The sequence below is a fragment of the Scophthalmus maximus genome, chromosome 17 (assembly GCF_022379125.1).
Source record: "Scophthalmus maximus strain ysfricsl-2021 chromosome 17, ASM2237912v1, whole genome shotgun sequence".
Taxonomy (NCBI): Eukaryota; Metazoa; Chordata; class Actinopteri; order Pleuronectiformes; family Scophthalmidae; genus Scophthalmus; species Scophthalmus maximus.
In genome coordinates, this window is record NC_061531.1 from 3,917,839 (window position 1) to 3,939,016 (window position 21,178).

The window sequence follows — 21,178 nt, forward strand, 5'->3', positions numbered from 1 at the left end:
TCTCCCCTCAGCCTAAATTATAGAGTCCTTTAAATGTTGCATAAATAATTTTGGCCGCAAGTCGTCCATGAACACGCAAGTGCATGACAGACCCAAAGGCAAAAAATGCATTAACCTACATAACAACTGAGAAGATGTGTTCTCATAAGCCATTTAGTTTAAATCTAGGTTTTATTGCTCTAATTTGTTTTTTTTTTCATTTTTAGGAAGTGAAAGACATTCTACATTTTGCTCTAAGGCAGTACAAAAGAACCCCTAAAGGTTATGGAATATGTTTTACCCTTGTTAAAAATAAATACTTGCTCTCTAATGGCCATGCTAATTACCTGGACGACAAAGAGTTCGTCCATCCCCAGACATATTGTTCAACCCTAAGGCCTCGTTGAGAGTCCAATTATTCACATAGCATGTTAGATAACCTGCCAGTCAGACATTTTTTTTTTCTCCAGCCAATCTACGACTCATCCAGCAGGCCAGTGAGACAAAGCATGGAGCAAAGGTGATCATGATGATGGACTTCAAGACATATTCTATATCTTCATCCACGCTGCCCCAGAACCACACGTCATTGCCAACAGCCGCCTCTAATGGCCCACTAATGCCGGCACTTCCTGTTCAACCCAATCCTTCCTCTGTCTGCCTCCTCCTGTCTGGCTTAGCTCTATTTTACTTTCTTCACACATTCTGAATCCACATGCTACATACGTACTCTACTAGGTAACATACTGTAGATTGGTCCCAAAACCCATCTCTTACAGTTTGAAACTCTTAAGTGCATGGTCACACAACCAACAAATAGAGGGCTTGTGGGTCCCACTGAAAAATGCCAACACACAAAGCATTTAATCCAGACTTGATACACACACCTTAATTCCTTGGTATAAAGAAAAAAAAAATGGAGACCATTTAAAAAAAAGGAAAAGATTCTTACTTGATTTAAAGATTACAAAAAATAATTTCATGTTTGTCAGTAACATATTGGCACTAGATAAAGTGGAGGCACAACCCCCAGCGCTAGCAAACAACATAACCATCCATCACACACCAAAACATTTTTACTAAAGTTCCACCTACTCCGATTGAGCCTGGAAAATAATAAATTTCCTTGTCTGATGCATGTCTAAAGACTTGCAGCTGGACTAAAGACATGCACACAGGACAGTACAGTGATTATCAGCTGGAAAATTATGCCCTCTTTTCTGCTTATTGAGTTGAGAATCAATTATGATAAATCCTGAATTCTCAAATGGAGACGCCAAGAACTGTAATTGAATTGCCACTGCTGCTGTGAAGAAGTATTCAGAGCAAAATGTGTAATAGGCTGCAATTAATCACCATCTAATTTGGGCGTAACTACTTTGGCAGTAGAGCATCTATAAGATCTTTATGACATACATACATACATACATACATACATAATAAACAAAGCAGTCATTATACATGTTGAATTCAGCTTAATACGATCTAATGTTTAAAATATAATTACACATTAACCACACCTACAGGAAGTGTGTTAACAATGGTAATGGTGGGGTATGAAATAAAAGAGTTCTGATGATCATTTTAACAGCACAATGAATTTGAAAAAAGGGAAGAAATTTTTTCTAACATACCAGGGACCAGTGACTAATTGCGATACAAAATTTGAAATTGTATTGAGATTACATCCACATGTGTCTTACGTTTTCCAGGCTGGCCCTGCTTCAGTCCAGATGGTAGTGGTAATGCATCTGAAAAGTTTGGTAACAGCGAAAAACACGAGAATAAAAAACATGTAAATGAGTCACATTTAGAAACATGACAAAAGTTAGCTAGTTAGACGCTGTTCTGTGTCAGTAACATCCCGGTATGGTTCTCTGCGTCCTAAAATGTGTCTTATGTATCCCAAGTAGGACTTTAAACTGTCCCACCAACATCCTAAAAACATGTCCAGAACCTGGGGATTTGTAGAGCTTCAGCTCCTGTATGAGGCAGTGGAACTTCTACTTTTGTTGAACAAGGAGGGGGACAAAATCATAATCACTGAATGATACTGAAGTCATAATTATAAATTTGAAAGAGTGAGCTGGCACAAATTCTTTCTGTTTTTTATTGAAAAATTATGCAACTGTCAAATTCACATCACTTTGCCGTATGAATAGTTTTAATGGAAAATCTTCATTGATGAGTATTAACATTTTCATGATGTTTATTCGTAAGTGTGTAAAGGCCTTGACTCTCTCTAACACACGGATTGTTCAGTGTTTGCACTGATTAGGGATCGGATGAACACTACAACAGGTCTATGTGCCTTCTGTGCTATTTTATGTGTTGCTGGAGAGGTTTTTTTCTGGATCCCAAGTGACAGTGCCTTCTAATTTCAAAGTAACTTCAGCTGCTGTCATCACAGGAAATGCTCCAGGGAGGTGACTTCCAAATGGCTCTTCCTGATGGTTACACATGGCAGGTGTAAACATTATTAATGCGTCCTGAAGAGACGGATCAAAATCTGGCTTGAATCGGTCTCAAACCACCTGCCAGGTTGGACTCGGTTTAATCCATGGATTCATTCAATCCATGTTAAATGTTTCTTGGATGCTTTTTCCTTCAGCAAAGGTGCATGGAGTGACTAAATATAAAGGGGGTCTCTGTGGTGGAAAACCAGAACCAATCAAACATCTGTTTTACTCATGTCTCATGTACTCAATGTAAAGACTTTATTACGGCAGGATGGTCTCATTACGTTAGCACGGTATGTCCCACACGCTGACAGTCTTAATATAGCCGTCATGATAGTGTAGATATGGACACTGACCCTATCTCTGCAGACACTGAAGTAGGAAGTAAAAACTTTACAGATACCATTTGGTCAGCACTATGATCTAAATTGCCTCAGTACGAGAATAATATAATTGTATGAGAGGCAGTCCATGGAGCTTAATCAAAAAAAAAACTCGATTTATTCAGAATATCTTGCTTTTAGATCAGTCAAAATAGAGATCAGGGAAGTTTATCCTCATAATGTTATTAACAGGGACCTCCAAAGAGTACATCAGCATTCTGTGTGGATCTCGAAATAGAAACCCTGTATTCCTTTTTATTTGCCAGGGGGATTTTGGTTTAGTCAGTCACAGAAGCCCTGTTATTCAACAACAAAAAATCCCTGTTATTTCATAGCTGCTGTAAAAAGATCTGAAGGGAGAAAATGTGTACAAAGTGTTTGATTTATTTTCGGTCTTGTTCATATACAAGATCAGAGCCACAGATAAAAGCCTCTGAGCCCAAGGTGGACATCTTCATCCACAATGCACTGTTACCGACAAGCCATTTGATTTATGTTCAGCTCCAGCTGTGCATCAGAATATCCAGTCTTAACACATAGTGGCATTGGTCTCCATGCATTTGGTCTCCCTGCTGGGGTGTCATACCATGAGTCATATGGAGAAACTATATATTACTGCACTTTGTGCTTAGGAATCCAAGGATCTCTGGCCCTTGTAGTGTATTCGATGGTTGGCCTGAAAATCTTGAGCAGACAGGTTATCCCTCCTCGTTTTTTACCTACAGAGTTTTTGTTTTTAAAAAAAAAGTATTTTTAAGTTATATCCCTACACCACGTTCATTGACTCTGTGAATATTAAACAGACACACTTCCCTTTGATTTATTTTTTATAGTTTTCCCCAAGTGTGGTTCTGTTATACATCCGCTTTGTAGCTTGAGAAAATGGGCAGAGCAGCCGGACATTGTGACAGAGCAACACATCTGGCCCCCGTATAAATGATTTACAGTCACAAGACACTTGAAAACAGTGAAAAGAAAGGAAGAAAATGGTCACACTCTGGAACCCTGAATAGTTCTATCTCGTTGAGAATATTACCCGACAGTCAGCCAAACATGTAACTAAGCATTATTAAAGTATACAATAGATGTACAATACATGTGGTAGGTTGTTATTACTAAGTCATGTAGGTAAATAAACAAGTAGTTTGTGTTTTGAATGACTTAATTTACTTGTACAGAGAAAAATGAAATTGAGGATTTTTTCTGAAGAAAAATTCCATTGCAGGCATAGGTCAAGCTCATATGCAGTAATATTTTAGGCTCAAGAAATGTTGCTTTAATAGCTTAATTTCCAAGTTTAATGGGCTGGCATTGTAATTTGCTTCACAAATTTAAAAAAAAAGGTGAAATATTTAGTTGCATGTTACCCCTTGCATGAGTACATGTTGTGAATATCAAAAAGACAACTTAAGGCAAATTCCATTTGTTTGTTAATGTCAGTGATGATTGGATCTTCAAACGGTTAGCAATGGCAGATTTGATCATTCAGCCATTGCCTTGATCTTTTCCGACTCTGTCTTCAACTGCCTGCTCTTGATGATGTTTAGTTTTCTAGCAATTCCTGAGGAAGTTGTTTGACATGTTAAGTGATATGACATGTTCTTGGGAATGAAGACAAATGTCACCTTGATAGACAACAACAACGGTTAAGGAAATCTCTCAACTTATTGACATGAGCTAGGAAAACTAGGGGTGACTTGGACACTGAGTACCATGTACTCAAGGTCAAAGTGGAGTGTTGAAACCCATCTTCCATTCCTTTCCCTCTGATGCAGACCAATTGGTAAGTGTTCCTGAGATGTTTGTGTTTAACAATGATGTTATTCAAACCCCCGGAAAACAATGCAAGGATGGAGGGACTTATAATTTTTGGCCAAAAATTAAAAACCGCCACCAAGGAGATGAGGTGGGATGGATAATACCTGCAGCCATGGAGAGCTTGATGTACTTTTCCATTGCTTCTCTTTCTGGGTTAAACAAATTGTACAGCCTGTTTAATACTAGAGGAAGCTCGGGGAGCAGTTCAATGGCACAGTCAAAGGGATAATGAGGTGGTAATGAGTCTGCCAAATCTTTGCTGAAGACCTATCCTAAATCAAGATGCTTAGTGGGAATATGGAGGCTCAGCCTCATCAGAGGCTGGTGAATCCACAAACTCTGCAGGAGACACGGCAGACTGCAGACAACTCGAGTGCCAAAATGGACGTCAGCCAGCAACTTTCCTTGAAAATCAATCGATATGAAAGACTGCTGTACTTTTACTTCCTGAGGAATGGGGAAATGAGGTCTTTAGCACTGATAGGAAAGGGTCGCAAGACATTCCAGGTTTGAAGGATCATCAGGTGAAGCCAATTCATCTTTCACATCTCTTTCCTCTGTTAAAGCACGAACAAACAGCTGCCCGGAGAAATGCCAAAAGACTGACTTGTGTTAACTGGCCAAACCCACATCAGGGCCCTCTCTTTAAATAGATGCATGACATAATGTACCAAATGTAATTTGGGGCCAAATGTCATCGTAGAAGGAAACTGCAACATTTTCCTTAATCCCAAGCAAAAGGCTCTGTGTCTGTAGCACAGGACTCTCACAGATGAGGAACTTGATGGTCGAGTCACAGCTGGCTGCTGGAGAGCTGAGAAAGCAGAGCAGGGAACTCAATTTAATCTTTTGTTGATTTTGTGTTAAATAGATAAAACTGTCATTTTTTGCCAATTGCTAAATAACCTGTAATGACTATAGGTTAAAAATCCAAAACTGAAATCCAAAAGTATTCAGACCCATAATTCATTACGTTGCAGAGGCCCCTTTAGCAGCAATTATGATTCAAGTTTTCTCGAGCAAGTTACTACAGGCTTTGCACACCTGGATTTAAGTAGTTTATTCATCCCGTTCTCCTTGGAAGATCCTCTCAAGCTCTGTCAGATTGGATGGGAAGCATCTGTGAACTGCCATCTCTCCACAGATGTTCTATGGGCTTTGGTTGGGCCGCTCAAGGACTTATCTCAAAGTCACTTCAGAGATTTCTTGACTGTATGTTTCAGGTCATTGTTGTGCCTTAAGGTGAACCGTCCCCCCAGGTTTGTCAGAAAGACTTTATCATTTTAAAGCCTTTGCGACATTTACCTCGTCGACCAAACAAGCATTGTTATCATGCTTATTTCGCCTGTGGATATGTGTTCATCTTTGTGAGCCAATATCTTGGCTCACAAAGGGCAGGATTTGGGTGCTGAATGCTTTGAAAGCACAACAAACAGCTCATTTCCAGAACAATATTCAGAAGCATGAATCATTAATGAAGCAGCACTGAGCATCTTTGAGCAATGTTTGGTCATCTGTTGTTGTGTTCCAGGCCTCATTTACAAAAGCGTTAAGTACTGCGGAGTAGGTTTTCATAATCTGGTGTGAGGCCCGTATGAAACGGGTGGGCCGTGAGACAAGTGAACCCTTGTTCCCATGGGACCATCCCCCAAAAACCAGCATCACCACCTTTTTTGTCTGTCATATACTGTAGGATGCTGCATGATGGATTTGAACGTCAAAACTCCAGCTGGCAGCTGACCATGAGATGAACTCATCATCAGGTTGGGTCAAGGGTGGCATTACTTTTGCGCTACAAAGTCTGTGCGATGACCCATTTTGTGTCCCCCATGGTTGTTGTACTGACAGTGTGGGGTTACTAGTCTGGTTATTATGTCCTGAGCTGACCCAAGGATCGGGGCCAAATAAGGCATTACTAATGACTCAGTATCAGCCAAATATGCTGTTTATTCAATTCCCAAGGTTTTCTTTATTATAGCCCTTTGTGCTCAGTTTTAGGGGGCACTCAGTGGAACTCTGCTTAATGTGAAACAAATTGGATGTAGTCACTATTTCTATGAATTAATCTAAATGGCTGTGGGCTACATGGTGTTAAACCTTAACCAAGAAGAATTACATTCCTTTATTTATTTCTGCTGGAACATAATTATATGAAATGATAGTAGCACTACAGATTAAATTACCAGCTTTGCTCTGAGGGTTCACTTTTCATGCCAGTCAGAGTAAGACAAATTTCCGGTTAACTTACACTACATTGTCTATAGAATTAATGAGCTGTTTAGATTATGTAAATCTTTTCTGCTCTTCTGGACTTAAGAACAGAATAAGATTTGTTCACTTACACTGTGTAGTAATACTACCTGTATTGTACACTTCTGATATGTATTGAGCTACAGGGAAATCTGAAGGATTAACATTTGCACCTTCAATTGAATACTCAAAATGATACAGTATAAAATACATATACATGAATGGTGGCCCCTCACGAAAGCAAAAAAAAACAAAAGTGCCCACAAATTCCTGAAATATAATCGCCACGATGCCAGCCTGTTTGTGTTTTCTGTGCCTTGGGCCTGGTATAACTGAATATGACTGTCCTTGAGAACAGGGTTACTTACCCCCAAGAGTCTGGGTTAACACAGTGTTTTATCCACTGCGAAGTGGCTCCTCACACCGACCGCTGTTGTCACGACGTATTGTGTTGTAATACACTGGGCTGTTAGCTGAAGGATAACACAAACTAATCAAGTTTTAAGTCCACATGCGCTATTTTGGCGGTAGCAAACACATAACTAAATGTCAAAAATCTCCAAACCTTGCACTTGATGTAATTTAAAATAGCATTTTGACTACTACTTGACTACAGAGATGTGAGGCTGGAGGATTCATAGAAAATTAACAAACTGCTCTCCGCTCTGTTTGGTGCTGAGTAGGTCATGTACAATGGGTTTTATCAAGGGAAACGAGGTCGATAAGAGCCTTAAGTGTGAACTAAAACAACGAAGTTGTCAAAAAAATCAAAGCTAAAACGCCAAATAGAGTTGAGAGTAAAAGCAGAGTTGATGATAATTCTGTGTTAGTTTGTGGCCCCATTCACATTACATGTGTTTAATTCATTGTTAATATTATAATATTAGTAATTAATTAATTGATTATTAATATTTTGCTGCAACTTTAGGTTATTGATACATTTTATGAAATAGACATCACTTACCCCTGTCAAAAAACAGAATTGATTTTGTCTTTGTCTGGTCAAGATGCAGCGTGTCCCAAATAAGCAGCATTAACTCCACTTGCCAGAGCTTCTTGAAGATGACTTCAGCTCTCATTTCCCCTTCACATATTTGACCATATTTGTGCTCAACCCCTCCTTGCCCTGACCTCTCTCTTACCCCTAACCCCCCCTCTCTTTACACACGCACACGCACAAACACAATACCACACAGTGGATGCCCTAGTCATGAACAGGGCTTTTTTGTAATGTAGCCTGTAACTCCTGTAGCCTGCTGCCTGGTCATGCTATCAATTGCAGTTCATGTATGAGTAGAAAAACACATTGTTAAATAAAGTCTTTACACTTTTGCTATTGTACTGTCACTAATTTGAAAGGCTATAGCAAGACACCTAGCAAACTTTTAGAAAACTTTACATCTATTATTGGATGGCCACTGTTTGGAAGAAGGGTTAAGCACACATTAGTTGATTACATTTTGATGCAATAGTTCTAACCATTATGACATTAACTTCAAATCAGCAACAGTGTTGTGCTTGTGATATGTTTCGGTCAGTCTTTGGGCTAAAACCGACCACCTACGTGTTGCAGTGTCAAATAGCTGTAACCCTTGCTGGAATGTGGGCCAACACTTCATAGATTGCAGGAGGGGGGCTTTCTTCCTCCCTGGCAACAGTTGAACAGATATTGTCAAAGATATTCAAGCTGCAAGTTAAGGATGCACTATGCCCCCAAATTTAAAATATGTATTTTGTATTTTGTATGTCCAAAAGCTGCTGTAACGGAAAGAGAGAACATTAATGTAGGGAATCAGAAATCAGTTGGAAAAAAATCTGGTTTCCAAATATATTATGAAACTGTGAAATGTCTTTTACCTATTTTTACTGACAATTAGAGCTGCTATCACCCACAATGCTTCTTAGTCTGATGTCACTCACCCAGACAGATGGTCTAAGCCAGTTTTATCATATTGCCCTACCTGAACTTTTAGAAATGTCATCATATATGAGCGTATCCTCCAGCCCCCTTGACATTTTACATCAACGTTTTTTAATAAAAGTAATGGGATCTGTGGGACCCTACTTGCTGAATGCTCCTTATTTACTTGGTCTTACCCTGCTTATTTTATTTATAATTATTTTATTTGGGGTAGATCCCTCTCTTCCTCAAACTATCAACCAATCTCCAGTATTCATTTTATATCCAAAGTTTGAAGAAAAATAGTATTAAATCAACTTTTGTCTGCACTAAAAAACAATAGTATTTTTAGATTTAGAAGCATTAATCTGGGTTTTGGAAGTACCACAGCATTGAGACTGCCCTACTGAAAGTCACAAGTGACCTTTTAATGGTTGCTGAGACTGGACTGAGCTCAGTTCTCACACTCTTGAACGTTAGAGCAGCATTTTATACAATTTTTCACTGCATCGTCTTGGCAGACTGAGGCATTGGATCTGGATGTCTGGCCCATCTATACAGTGCTTGTCATCTTACCTGTCAAAAAGGAGGTTCTCTGTTTCAGTGAAAAAAGAATTCTCTAGTTATATTTGTAATTACACTATTAAGTATGGTGTTCCCCAAGGGTCAGTTCTGGGACTAATTTTTATTGTCATTATACATCTTGGACACTTTTTTCAAAAATGTTCAATTTTTTATGCTGATGACACAAAAAAAATTCTTTCAGCTACACTCTGAGAACAAAACTGCGATACTTATCATTGGATCACATCACATGATGAAGCCAATTCTGCCACCTGCTTATCCCAAGTCAGTTTGAATCCGAGATATTTTGGCTTCATTTATGTAAGGAAGTGGAGAAGCTTGTCCATCTTTATACATAGCCTTTGCTTGCATATCTGCCTCCTCACTGTTAACTATCAAATACAGACAAAAAAAACATGACCAAAAACAACAAACGGACAAGACGGAAGTGCTACCTCTCTACAAAGTGTGGTATGAATTTGCCTTTTTTCTAAAGAATATAAAAGACAGCTCTTTCCAAATGCATGGTCTTTATGTAGCTGATTTGTGATATTTTTCTCTATCTTTTTTCACATTAAGGCTTTGGCCACTTCCCTTTGCAATACAATTTTAAACATTCTGCACAGTAGGGAATGATGTGACACTCACCGTCAGCTATTAGCTTTACTGTCTGATGAAGAGGACCCGTTAGATTGAAATTGAAAGCTTTTATGGCTCACCCAGCCTTGATACTGCACACTGAAGAGGATCACCGCCACACTATACCGGGCATTTATCTTTATATGATGTGGCCAACGTGAATAGCTTAATCTAAAGAAGGTCTCTCAAAATAGATCTAAAATAACAACACAAAATGAAGGTTGAAGAGCAAGGTTCCAAAATGATTCAAAAGCACTTTACGTGTCATAAAGAGCCATGGAGGAATTAGAAATATGAATAAAAGGAAACATTTTCCTGCTTGCCTTGAATGGTGTTCATAAATAATAAGCTTTTCGCTCCTTTCTCCCTATCTTTTTCTTTCGACAACTCTCTTCCCCTCATCTCTCTCCCTGCCTTCGTTCGTTCCCTCCCCATCTCTCCTTGTTTCATCTCCCATCCCCTGAGTAGTCCTCCGTTCCTCCGTCATCACTTCTTAACTACATCTTCCTTGGCTCTGAACGCTGTGTAGGATTTGTGTGTCCGTAGGATGATGTATGGAAGTGTGTGCATGTCTCACAAATGGGGGAGCTGTTCTGCCTCTGACTGCCTGAAAAGCAGAGTGCTTCTTATTTTAACCCTTTTGGAGATTGGGTTTAGGACTGCTTGTCCTATCTGCATATCTTTCGCCATCTTTTTTTCATATATAAAAAAAATCTAATCTGTTGACACTTTGTCTCTTCTGCACCAGAAACCCTTCCAATCTGTCCATCATGCTGCTCCCTCCTACCCTCCTCTCTGTCTTGGTCTCGGTTGAACTGCTCGCAAAGCTTACGGCATCCAAGGTCACCTATACTGTGCTCTCAGTCTGACAAGTGGGGCTGATGTGTGTGTGCGATAGTTGGGAGAATTCCACACATACAACAACAGTGTCCTCACCCATACATAAGTACGTTGTGCATGTGTGGCTGCCCATGCGTGTGAATAAAAGCCTCTGTCTGTGTTGTTTTGCCATGAGTTAAATGACCTGATTTTCACGCATTTGCATTCCTTGCATTGCGTGCCCTAATGCATTTTCCTATACGTCCGTGATTGTGTCTGCGCGTGTGTCGTTGGTTGTTCTCGTCTTGTATGTGTACGTGTGTCCTCGTGTGGCCTGCTTGTATAACCGTCCCCAGGGGCCATACTCTGTAGGCGGTGCTATAGGAGGCTGTGTGCTGTGAGAAACACGCAGGAGCTGCTGCCTGTCTGCAGTCACTTACTTCACCCAGCAAATAATGACCCTGGTCTGTGACACAGGTATCCAGAGTGCGCTGAGAGATGTGTTATTACAGAAGAGGTATATTATAGGGCTTTGAATCTTTATAAGGCTACGATATCAATAATTTGTATTTGGTTAGTTAGTCACATCCATATGCCTCCATACACAGATACACAGGACAAGTTTCACATGACCAACAATGCATGCAATCCAGTGAAGTCACATTCTCTTTTCCAGAACATGCAGATGGATGCTTTAGCTAACTCACAACTGACAGCTTGTTTCTTTAATTAAAAAAAGGAAACAAAACAAATCGGGTTGACCGATTTTTGGCCTGGCCTATTATTGGCGCTGATATTTTTATGGTTATCTGTATCGGGCATTTTTTAAAATCTGATTTGCCGTTAAGATAAAGCAGCCCTTTCACATTCACACACAGTGGTAACATTGTCATGCACCCACAAGATGCATTTCTTCAAAAAAGCATAATGTTCATATGCGTAATGTTATTTTCTCTTATTTTTGTCCCCGTTGCCTGACAGTAAATTATGTCAAACCTGTCCTCACGATAGAACTGCAGGCACCTGTTGAACTCACTGACACTCTTCCCAGTCTCCTAGCTTTCAAGTCACGCAGTAAAGAGAGTCCAACCTGTCTAGGTAAATTGCATAGTCTTCTCTCATCTGACGTGGTACTGACTTGTCATGTGTTACCGTCTAATAGATTTTTTGGTCTGTCACCTGTACAGTGCTGTTGATGAAGTGGGCCCTACAACCGAGCATTTGAGATCACATTGATAGATTGACAGTTAACTATCCATTTATTTTCTATCATTGAACCATGAAACGAATGAAATACAAAAAATGCATTGACGTCAAACAGAAAAGTGACGAATGAGCTACATTTAAGGACATGACTAGTCCGAGCTTTGTGGCTCATTGTGTTTGCCAGCATGCTAATGCTGCAAAAGCTGTCTTGATGATTTTGTTGACTTTTTAAATGAGGTAGTTTCCTCAGGGAGAAAACCCTGATGAACTATACTCCGTTGCCTGACTTCATTTTTGCTCCCATCATAATTGCCATGGCAGTTAGTGGGCACCAAACAATGAAACGTAACCAAACTAAGCCGTTTGCATGGACAACCTATGGTCTCGTATTTTACAGCAAGACAGTCTCACTGGATGCCAACCTTTAACAACAATATGTAAACGTTCTCATGTAAATATATATATATATATTTTTTTTTAAGCAAATAAAAAAAATGAACCCTCTAAATCTGACCTTTTGATTCAGGACTGCAAAGCCGTTTGTACTATAGGTGTCAAGTCAACGGTAGCTCAAATTGCCAACTTCAAGAGAATTTGCTTACTCTGTTATGCAAAAATGGCGTGCTGAATGATTCACCTGGTGTTGCTAATGAACAGGAACACAACACCAAATAAATGCTTATATATCCCTGATCTTTGCTGGATGTCCTAATTGGCTACTGCTGCCTCCAAGTAACTCCCCCCACAATTTGACTGTGCAGATCAGGTGGATGTGGTTGCTACAAGAAAACCTAGTATGCTCTTATGGAATCAGTGGAGCATGAAAAACACACGCACACACAAAAACAGCATAAACAACAAAAGCAGATGAAATAACAATTGATTTTCAATTAAGCTGCATAGACTTCGTGTCCCGAAGCGAACGGCCTACACCCGCCTGCTCACTCTTGGAACGTCACACTATACAACATTTTCAGTTGCAGTTTTCATTTTCTAAATTAAAAATGCAGCACTTATTTTTTTGTGGAAGGTTTTCAATATTAAATCGGGTCCACAGAGGGTATCTGCGTGTATTAATCAAGTTGTAAAATTTTCATTAAAACTCCTGTTTTGTACCAGAGAGATTCTTCATTTGCATGACATTACTGTGAAATTGAATAGTCCGACTCTTTCCGCGGCTGAACTCGTTACCCCTCATCCTGACTGGACTAATAATCAGACACGCTGCTCTGTTTATGGTCCACACTGTCCTTAGGATCATTTTTCCGTTCTTGGCGTTAATCAGCGGCACATCAGCACACTCAAACCCCCTTGTCTAAGTTAGCTCCAACTGATCATGTGTCATTACCTACATACCAATTTCCCTCTCTTTATTTACACAACCTGCATGTGTCATATTTTATATATTTTGGAGTCACATGGTTTCTGAATTGCACTGAGCTTGTCTTAATGCACCGCAGGCCTCACAGTGGGAGACCAACTCCACACTTAACAGGCTTGACGTGAGTGGAATATTAATTCTTGTATAATGGACATCTCCACATTCGACTCAAGCTACATTCTAATGTATTTGTGATGCATCATTTCCAGAATTGTGAAGCCTTCTCTATATATATGTAGATATATTTGACTGCAAGATGTGTGGTAAACATTTTCTTATATTAGGCCGCAATGACCCTTCCACCTGTTTTGGACTGCACCAAGTGACATTGGCCTAATAAATATCAGAATCAGAATCTGCTTTTTCTGCCATGTATGTGCACACATACTAGGACTTTGACTCGTGTTTGACATTGCTCTCAGTTTACTTGCATGTACAATAGACAAACAGTTACAGTAGGAACGACGACCAAAAAATCCCCATGAACAAATAAGTTAGATAATGGTACAAAAATAATTATATCAGAGTGGTGGATGGTTCAGACCGTACTCAACAAAAGCGTGTGGGAAGAAAGGAGAATACAGTGTAATTAAATTAAATTAAATTAAATTAAGTCTGACTACTGAGGGATTTCGGTTATTTTAATGGGGAGTGGAGAAAGAGTTGTAGAGTTGTTTTGTACTGTTCCCCTACCATTACTGGGAAAGTGAGAAGGTCACACACAAAAACACTCGCACACTTGGGTGAGTACCAGCAGAGTCCGTGCAGAGTGTGTGTAAGCGGGATAGTGGGTGTTTTCCAGGCTCCAAATCCATCCTCTTCCAATAATCATAGAAGATCATGATAAAAAAAACCCTAAGATAAGCATACAGTATGACCTTATCATTACCTGCTGCCAAATACTGAGACAGAGCCTCAGCCAAGTGCCCCCCCCCTCCCTGCACACACACACGCACGCTGTTCTAGGTCATTGTGCCAATCTCAGTAGTAAAAGACAAGTCAGCGGGTTCAGAGACAATAAAAGCAAAAGCGTGATAGTTTATTGATAACCAGTAACTGTCCGTTTTGGTTTCCAGACTCCTCTCTGAAGTTAAAGGTCAGAGTCAGATATAGAATGAGTCAGCCAAGTACACCTGCCAATGTGCTATCGATATATTATGTAAGCATAATATATATATATATATATATATATATATACACACACACACAAACTGAGCGACCACCAGATCTTTCCATTTATTCTTGTTTTCTTTTCCATCGCGGTCTCTTTTTCACTCCCTTCTCAACGGCCAAATGGTTGTTAGTTTTGGTGGTGGCTGGTCATTTTTAAAAATTTATTTATATATATATATATATATATATATATACTTGGCAGTGAACAGTAGTGATAATAAAGGGCTGCAGTGTAAATCTATCACTGTAACTGATGGGGGGGAGTCATTTTCCCCCTGGTTACAGAATGATGCATATTGGACGAAATAGCTCTTTACTCCCATCCCACTCGCTCTCCCTCCATCTTCCTTCATGAGATTTATCTTGATGTCTCTTTCATTTGTCGTTTCCTGCTGTGCGAGAATTAGACCTGCTGCTGAGGTCCCCGTTTTTTGCCTTGGAGATGCCCGTATATTGGGAAGTAGAGGCTGGTAGTTTGTTTTGCTTATTGTTCGCCACAAAACAAGACTAATCACGCTACCGTTACCCAGATAAAATACTACTGTGCAGTATTTATACAGGGTTCCTCTACCTCTGAGGTGGCAGAGTCAACTTGTTGGCCCTCTGGTGTCATGGATGATTTACTGAGCAGGCTCCCGAACAAAAACCTCCACACATATATGACATATATTAGTGTATAGTATAACGATGAGGTCCACTTTACGTAACTGAAGTCTTGACTGCCAACTTCCAGTTTCCAAACCCACCGCTAACACGTGGGTGTAAAGTTTTGGTGCATCTGAGTTAAATTGAATATGTGAATTCTGTATGTGATTGTAGGAAGTTGTGTATGTGCCTGTCCTTTCAATGTAACTGTTAATGCATCATCAAGTGATATCCACAGTGTAAAAACTGCATGAGCCTCCGTTAGTCCGATGGAGGGTTTGTGTTTTTGACTTACAATTGTTTTTACAATGGAGGATCAGCCTTTACTAACATGACTGATTCGCAGTGTGTGTGTGTGTGTGTGTGTGTGTGTGTGCATGTGTGTGTGTTTGTGATTAGAGCATTAACCTGTGTAACTTGTGTGCCTTTATGAGAAAGGCAGTCACACAAAGGTAATTATATATGTCTGTCAGTGACCCAACCCAAGTGCAGCTTGCACAGATGGAGGAAGATTAACAGGGAATTTGTATGTGTGTGTGTGTGTGTATATGTGTGTGTACATTGTGGGCATTCAAATGTGGGCTGCCAACAATAGATTTTCCACCCAGTAGCTGCTTTGCATACAGAACAAGTACTGTAGCTTTTGTTATTGCACGATGAACATCAAGCAGTTGTTTTGCTATTCACTTCTGTCATCGCCGCAGAGATATAGAGATATGCGGGGCCACAAGATAAATGTGAAATGTTGTTTGTGTTTGCTCCTTTACATTAAACTCTTTTCTGGTGCAACATGTAGATTATGTCATTACATTATAGCAAAAAACATAATTTAGTAATTGCAATCAACTCGTGGTTTGTGTTCCAGTATGGTTCAGAGTATCTTCATAGTCATAGTTCATCACCCAAATAGTAATAAATACTTTGCCACTCATAATGTACTAATGCTACAAACAACTGCAGTTTGAAGCACCTTTTTGCCACTGGTGTCATTTTGGAATTTGATTAAATGACATAGGTTGAGAACAAAATCCTTTAAAAAAACTCCCTCTTGATTTAGATTATAAGAAAGAAAAATGTTTTTGTGTTTCTGTTACAGCTGGGGAGTGTCCTACTAAAAGACAAACTATGCAGACTCTTCTTCAGGATTGGTTTCCATGAAGGTCATTTTTATCCCAGGTTAAGAAGTGTAGGAAGCCTCTATCTTGCTTTTTGTCACTCTGTTTTTGGTGCCAGTCCAAATACTGCTTAGTCTTTGACGTCAAACAAATTTGCCAAAATTGATGATAAACTGTTTCTGTTCTTTCTAGGCAGGTTCCATTTGTTTTTCCTGTTCGCACTCAAAACAAAGTAGCCCATATACCCCTCTCCCTTTGTACACCGTTTTCGGTCCTCTTGGGGTACCCTGGGGCATTCCTGGTCAGCAGGGATATGTCCTGGGTCTGCCCAGGGGTCTCGTCCCAGATTGAAAAGCCTGCAGCACCGTCCCATTCAGGAGGCATCAGATCACATGTCCAGACCACTTCAAATGGCTTATTTCAATATGAAGTAGCAGTAATTCTACTTTCAGATTCATTTGAACGGATCCGTTGACACAGCAGGGGTAAGGGGTAATAACGCATGGTCGTCTTGATACAGGCTCATCTCTTGCTGCAAGCAACACGTCATCCGGTAACAAGATACTTGAACTCAATAACCGGGAAAGTAACTAGTTTCAGTTACCTGATGGTATGCTGCAATTTGGTTCCAGTAGAACTACATCTTCAGCAAAAAGTAGGGAAGCAGTCCTGACCTTTTCCAGAAAAATACTGTCTTTTGGTCAAATTCTTTAAAGAACCAATCTTTCTGTTGACTTGATAAGGACCTTTTTGCGACTGTGCAAATGAGGCCTATGCTCACCTCTTTGAGAAGTGGTCAGAATGGCTCGGTTCAGAGAAGTACCTCTCGTTTTCTATTTCCTTCAGACAGTCAATCCTGGTTTTCCTTAACCTTGACTGCGATCTTTCCCTAATCCGTAATAGCCAAATAGTTCTCTTTTCCCCTAAACTGAAGCAAACATTAATCATGGTGGCACATCAGAAAACTGTCGAGGAATCATCATCAGGCATGCTTGTGGCATGGCTCTCGGGCGTACAGACAACTGCTGGGTGGAAAACCTGTTACCTGCTAAACATCAGAATGTTAAGACCCTCATTGTGAGCTTGTTACCACGCTCCTTAGCTCACAGGATCAATGTAGAGCCTTTGTCTTGTTTATGGTCATATGCTCAATATTTTGGACATTACTGAAAAACAAAGTAGTCCTGCTGATGGTGGAACAAGCTCAGAAAAATATTCTGATATGAGTTATTTTGGAAGACAACTTGTTTTGTTGGAGAACTCTGTGAGCCGCTCCCCACTGCACAGGGTTGTTCAGTGACTTATTGGTCCATCATTAATGGACTCCCTTCCCCCTGGTGTCCAATAAAAGTGATAATAATATTGTCTATTGGCATATTCTAACCTGTTGCTGTTTTTCAACAGGTGGAGCCCCTGAAGATACCGACCTGTTCATTTTAAGAGGCAAAGCCGATCATCGACTTTTCAGATGGACTCTGGAAAACCACCAGCATTCTACTTTTTCAAAAGACATAAGATAGAAAAACACACTCAAGATTGATACAGCACAGTTTTACCTCCCGCCGTCCTCTCCTTTTGCTCTGAGCCAATCAGAGTTGACCTCTTCAGCTGTCTACCTCCAAGAGAAATAGAAAAGGAAAAACAAAACATCAATTTATCATTTGCTCTCAGTTCCTCTTATTTTATTTTTTTTTTTTTCTTCTCTTCGTGCAACATTTCTCCATTTACCTCAGGGATCTTCTCCCACTGCCTACCTCCTCCACCGAAACAGCCAACGCAGTGACTGGAACACGGAGCAAAAACACACCTGTGACCTTTCACTTCTGTTACCGTGACAACCTGTATTGCCTCTCAAGCTCTGCCCACTGCAGCCGTGACAACCAGCAATGACCTTGGACCTCATACCACCTGCCAGCTCAGATCTACTCACTGCATGACTTGTACTGATCCACAGTTGTAGCCTGGACTTTAGGCTAGTTCATACTGGAAGGACACACTCACTACATCCTCACCCTTCTCTTAAAAATATACCTGGCAACTATATACCTCAGCAGACACCTCTTCTAGTTTGACACTCAGTCAAGGAAACAGAAGGGACCTCAGTGACAACATTCACTTTCCTGGTGCTCAGTCTAACCAGCAGGTAACACATGCTTACCAGCCTGGTGCTTCAATCTACCCGTAGACAACTCACTCCAGCATCTTCCATTTGTCTTAGAGGCAAAAGTATAGCAACCGTAGTCAGGGAGGCCTCCAGAGAAGCAGAGAGAGAGAGTACCACCTGGCAGGCGACCCCACTCCGTTAGCTTCTCAGGGAAGTCACCCTACACACGAGTCTCATGGTATAAGCAGTAGCATAAGAGGCCTTCAGAGATCACAGGGGAGAGTCAGAATTCCCCCTTGCCTTGAACTTCTTCTTCACTCTGTGAAGCCTCCACAGAAGTAACGCTACCCAAGGAGCAGGAGAAGTTCCCATCAGCTTTTCTTGCTCAGGTGCAAAAACCACAAGGACTGAAACACTTCCCGGCAGACTTAACTATAAACCTTGGAACAGTAAAAAAGAGTAAACACTGACAAGATCCACATTCTGCGACAGTGAAGAAAAAAGGAGAGGAAAAGGCATTTCAAGTAAAGAGAAGAATGCGGCGGTGAGTTCTGTTTTCTTATTTTCTCTGCTTGTTTATCAGCGTGCCTCCCTCTCATTTATCTGCTGCTCAGTGACAGGAGGCTCTAGGGTGTGAAGAAAATATCAGTAATATGGTGGGGATGAAGATTATCCCATCACTTGCCATTTTATTCAAATAACAAAAGAAAAATACTTTTAGTTTTCATATTCTCATTACTTTGTGTATCTAACTGACATTTAACTGGCATTTCTGCCTTATTAGATGATACAGAGCGGAGACAGACAGTGTATTACGAGAGATGAAAAGAATTCTGTGCCGGAAAGGTCATAAGCTGAATTCGAACTGTCCAACAACGTACGTCTGAGCAAAGATACATCAAACAGAGATTCAGGAGGATTTTAACTCAAAACAACATGCTTCACGTTAGGAGCTTGAAGCAGCCATATCTGAGTGATATGTTGCATTAAATTAGAGATGCAACAGTTAATTGATTAGTAATCTACTACTAAATGAATCGCCGACTATTTTGATCGGTTCAAGTAGCTTTTAGTAGTAGTCAAAATTCTCAGATTCTTCAGCTTCTGAAATATGAATATTTTCTGTTTTTTCTGCTCCTCCATGACAGTAAACCAAATATATTTGGTGTGTGGACAAAACAAAACTTCATCTTGGAGTTTTGGGAAACGCGATCAACATTTTTCACCATTTTTTGGACCAAACAATTGATCGATTAATCGAGTTAGGAAAATAATCATTAGTTGCAGCCCTACATTCATTTTTTAAAAGTTAATGCTTCAGTTGGTGCACATGTCAACATATGGCTTAACAACCATACCACAAAAAATCCTAAATAGATGGTACCTGTCTTGAAGAATGTACTTTAAGAACATCCTCCAAAGGTATTTCAAAATGGAAAATCAAAAATCCTATTACAGTCTGTTTTTTTTTACTTTCTCAATATTTTGGATCAATATTTTCAAAAGAAAAAGTCTTGTCACCCAAATAATTGAAGAACTCAAATTGGAAGCTGTAATATCCTTATTTAAAGGCTACACTTTGTAATATGTCTGGTGTAGAAAATTGTGAATCACCAGTTATAATGAAACCACAAGGAATACCCGTTCTACCTGGAGTCTGCCAGTGTAACACAAACCAAAGTAAAATGAAGGTGAGCCAACACTCAGGGCAGCCCAGTGAGAGAGTGATCCAGCAGCAGTTGTTCATGACTCAACGATCCCTGAAAAAGGCTCTTAAGAGAGGAGAGTGGTGAAGAAGGAGAACATTGCAGCTGAGAGGTCTTGTGATCTGGTGATGCATAAAGTGGAACATTTCGGCTCAGACACTAAGTGGCGTACGTGTTGAGTGAAGCTAGCAATGCAACCATGATGTACCTACTGTAAATCTGCTCGTGGCATCAGACGGGAATGGATGTAGACGACTTGGCTCGTGATTGGAAAAACTTGCAGCGCTGCCGTTGGTATTTGAATGGTTTGTTGAATGGTCAGCTGTAAAATTAAATTACACAAATTGGGATGTGTTTCTCAGCAATGTTAGTTGTGGTCATGTAGTTTGGATTGTATTTACAGTGGTTTGTTAATATGCTTCATCACGTCTTTGTGTGTAACACTGACAACCTTGTGGGTCAATACAGTATATACAACAATTTTGTTTTTTGTTTTGTTTATATAATACAGTGAGTTGATCTCAAACAAGGGTAACAATCATTATTAGATAAAACATTCTCAAAGTTTTCCCCAAAAGTGAAGTAAAAACAACTTGCTGGCCCCCTGGTGGCTGGCTGCAGTATTGACTATAAACCCCACCTCACCCCAAAGGCAGGGTCAAATACAATTCTCTCAAAAATGATCAATTTGATTTTTCTTAGTTAATTGATGACATTATAATGAGCTGAGATGTAATGAAGCTTACTCTGATTCGCGACCAGCACACGATGGCAGCACCAGTATCCGGGATATTTTGGCTTCATGTTTTTACAGTGGGATGAAGTGGATCGTCCATCTTCATTTACAGTCTATGATTTTAACAAAGAAAAATTTGCATGAATTTCAACCAGCAGCAGTAAACTTCTTCCTCAAATCCAACAATTTGTTCGTTTTTTGCACCAATCAACTGCTCGTGTGCACATATTGATTGACTACTCTCAGCTGAGGTGTGGAGCACAAGTCTTGTCGTTTGTCGCCAGTCTCGATCACAGACCCT

The 21,178-nt window shown here is 40.1% G+C and overlaps 1 protein-coding gene across 7 annotated transcripts in view; it reads left to right on the forward strand.

Annotated features, from left to right (window-relative positions):
* Nucleotides 1-21,178, forward strand: part of LOC118288421 (thyroid hormone receptor alpha) — a 95,368-nt gene that overhangs the window by 19,421 nt on the left and 54,769 nt on the right. For 4 of the 7 annotated variants that reach the window (XM_035614494.2, XM_035614491.2, XM_035614495.2 and 1 more), the window contains one exon: nt 17,736-18,979. The exons of 1 other annotated variant lie outside the window; for it this stretch is intronic. The gene's annotated coding sequence lies outside the window, so the exon portion shown is untranslated. Of the gene's footprint in view, nt 1-449; nt 500-17,735; nt 18,980-21,178 lie in introns of all 7 variants that reach the window. 2 more of the 7 variants (XM_035614492.2, XM_035614497.2) reach the window with 1 other exon arrangement.